The sequence below is a fragment of the Malus domestica genome, chromosome 03 (assembly GCF_042453785.1).
Source record: "Malus domestica chromosome 03, GDT2T_hap1".
Lineage (NCBI taxonomy): Eukaryota > Viridiplantae > Streptophyta > Magnoliopsida > Rosales > Rosaceae > Malus > Malus domestica.
The window spans coordinates 14,669,234-14,672,702 of NC_091663.1; the positions used below are offsets into that span (position 1 = coordinate 14,669,234).

Consider the following 3,469-nt stretch of genomic DNA (forward strand, 5'->3'; position numbering starts at 1 on the left):
TGCTGCTTTTAAATTCATTACTTCTCTTCTTATCAGCTTTGGATCGCTCTAATTGATGAACCCTTTTCTGTAGTGGATAAAGGGGGTAATCAGCCTCAAGCTTGAACTCTTGAACGTACCTTATTACGGCTTTCAGTGCAACAAGCTCTTTTGCATTAACATCATCCTTCAGTAAGCTGGAAGACATGAATAAAGCGTACTTCATCAATTTTCTTCCCACCGCAGACCATTGATTCAACAAGTCCTGGCATTTTGTGTGTTAAACCAAGAGAACGGCAGAGCTCAGGTGTCTGCCTGTGGTGAGCAACTGCAAGAACAAACTTGCAGATTTCATCTTTATCAAACGGTCCTGAATTTGCAACTCCAACCGCAACAAAAATTGCCACCAATATGTCATTCTGCCGCTGCGACCCTACCTCTATGATCTCTACCAGCACCGTGACTTTTCAGCTTTTACGGCCTTCAAATTCACATCATCCGATTCAGACAAGATAGCTCGCCGACTAGACTCGCCGGTTTTCAAATTGAGCTGGATTTCGGACAGCATGTTCTTTAAGTTCTCGTCGCACTCGTTGAAGATCGAGTCGGGCGGCGTCCTGCAGGAGCCGATCACCACGACCTCAGCGGACTCGGGCTCCTCCACGCGTTCCAGAGGTGGAAGTAGAACGTGTCGGGAGGTGGAAGTAGAACGTGTCGGGGGAGTCGACCCAGATGATGTCGTCGGCGTTGACGTCATTCTTCTTAAGAATTCTGAACCGCGACATCTTGCTCTTGTCGTAGATCATGGGGGACCCACCCGTGATCATCTCTCCGAGCTTGAACACGACCTGCTGGTCCGGGATCACCACGTAGTTCTCGATGATCGCAAAGTCATGCATCATGGTGTGCCCTGCCAATGGGATCTCCACGTCTGGGGATTTCGAGCCGTTAAAGTCGTTACGTTGAAGTTCGATCTTGTACAGGCTTTGGCAGCCGATGAAGTCGGGGATTTTTTCTGTGAGGTGGCTGGAGCTAGCAGAGAAGATCTGCAGATTTGGTGCGCGCCAGATGTTTGACGGAAGGACTGAGTGCAATGGGTTCAGCGAAATGTTCAAGTAACTGAGAGCTTCGGCATTGCCGAGATCTTCCGGGATCATGCCTGTGAAATTGTCGCCGCTCAAATTGACGAAGGTTAGATTGGGTAATAACCTGAAACCAGTCGGAACCGACCCGTTGATTTGGTTGTTCTGGATTCGGAGTCTGAACAGAGAAGTGCAGTTTGCTAAGGTTTTGGGAAGAGGGTCACAGCGGAGAGTCACGTTAACTTGCAATCCCTTCAATACATCCTCAACATCTCTCCTATAACTCTGGAAATTATTTAAAGTAAATCCCCTTATTTGCTGTCGGAGAAACTCAATAACTGACATGCGCTTATGAAATGCCAAGACTGAGTAATCCAGACACAAGGTAGGACCCTGAGAAGTGAGCTTCAAGCCATGCTGAAAGCCTCTGAAGGTAGCAACACCATAACCAAGGTCATCATTTGGATGAGATTCAGTGGGGAAAAAGTTTCGCCCAAAAGCAATCATGCGCCTAGTTGGATTCTCTTTCATCACCAAGTCCATACTCTGTAATATGTTACGAGGGATATCCAACAGCTGACCACTTAGGTACTCCTTCAACTTGCAAAGCTGCAGCTCCTTTGCAAGCTTTATAGTAAAAATGTACGAACTGAACCGCGTGCCTTCTTCCTCAGGAACTTCCACCTTAAATGATCCAGTGGGCAACGGCACTGCACTGAATATGTTCTTTTCACCATCATATGATGTACTTAACAATGGAAAATTCGAAGGGTCATCCGTGGATAATTGCTTAACATCAACATCATAGTGCATTATAATACTCTCAGGATTGAACTTGAGATTAAAATGATTAGCGCGGAGCCTAGCAGTTCGGATAGCTATCATCCCCCCACGATCAGGCCGCTTCACTGGCACATGATTGCTCGCCTTTTCCAAAGAAGATGAAGAGGGTGTCTGACTTGAAATTGCCATTGATTGCATTGCAGGAACAAGAGTACCAGGATCAGGAGAGATGTTCGGGGCCGATCCGACCGAAGATGCAGGCGGAGCAGGCGCTCTGGGCCCCTATGCTCTGGTAGAAAAGGAAGTATTCCATGGATTAGGCCTCGGTTGTTGACTCGGATTCTGATTCGGCGGTTGCTGTTGCTGTGGTTGCTGTTGCAGTGGCGGCTGTGGCTGCGGATGATGGTTCTTCGTAGGTTGGATCTGACGGTGATGGTCACCTATAGATCTGACGAGCGGCAGCAGCTGGAGATGGGGGTCTGATTCCGGTGGCGGAGACGGTTTTGTTGTGGAGGTCGAACTGAAGAAAGACGTCCAAGACGCGACGGCACTGGGACTGGCTGAGGCTGAGGTTGAGGTTCAGCGACGGAGGAGGCGGGCTTCGCCGATGTTGAGGAGGACGAGGGCAGAGCTTCTCAGGATTGAACAGCATCTCGCCGTTGTAGGTGACAATAGCATCAGGAGGTCGCCGACAGTCCTCGCGCTTCAGGACCGACGAGATCCGCTTCTCGATCTTTAGAGTGGAGAGAGATGTAGTGGGCGGAGCTGGAGCATCCTCGCTGAGCAGAAGAAGACAAGCTGGGGTTTGGGCCTGTAATTGTTGCTGGGCTCATTGGTTTTGGAGAGATGGCTTGTCAGGTTGAGAGAGAGAACCGGGCCTGGGCTGGTGCCCTTTGTTGCTGTTGGGCCTAGAGATATATATATACCCCTTTTTTTTTTTTTAAATACATAAACATATGTATTCATCATTTTTTTTTAATAAAATTGACTTTCTTTAATAAAACATTTATTTACATTTTGATGTGACTGAACTTGAAATTGAATATTCAAGCTGCCTACGTACCCTTCCAAAGAAAGAGATCAAGTCAAAACGTAGTTCAAATGCATTTTTTTTTTTGATGATTTTGATGACGATTTTGCCGTACACAGTTTATGCTCTTGCGGGCCAGGAGCGTTGTGCCATGCAGTTTAGGCTCGTGCAGGCGAGGAGCCTTGTGTCTTGCAGTTTAGGCTCTTACAGACAGGAGCTTTGGTGTCGCCTTTTATGCTCGTGCAGACGAGGAGCTTTGGTTCGTGCAGTTTAGGCTCGTGCGAACAAAGAGCATTCTGTCCTACAGTTTAGGCTCGTGCGGACAAGGAGCTTTGGTTCGTCAAGCTATCTGAGAGAGTCGTTCCTCGCAATCTTCATAGCAAGGAGCCTTGACTGAGTAGTTGAAGAAGTCTTCTGGGAAGATGTCACGCATCGTGATGGGGACGGATGATCTTCGTGTCAAAGTTTCATTATCTCCAACACTTTCACATTGTTCTGGAGGTGAACAAGAGCTACTTTGCCCCCTTTCCCATTGGTGAACTTGTGGAGAAGACATATGCTTCTTGTGCAGTTTCTTTGGAGTGACATAAGTCCA

General features: G+C 47.7%; 1 pseudogene; it reads right to left on the reverse strand.

Moving 5' to 3' along the window:
* Nucleotides 1-307: 307 nt before the first annotated feature.
* Nucleotides 308-2,857, reverse strand: LOC103453514 (uncharacterized; annotated as a pseudogene).
* Nucleotides 2,858-3,469: the final 612 nt, after the last annotated feature.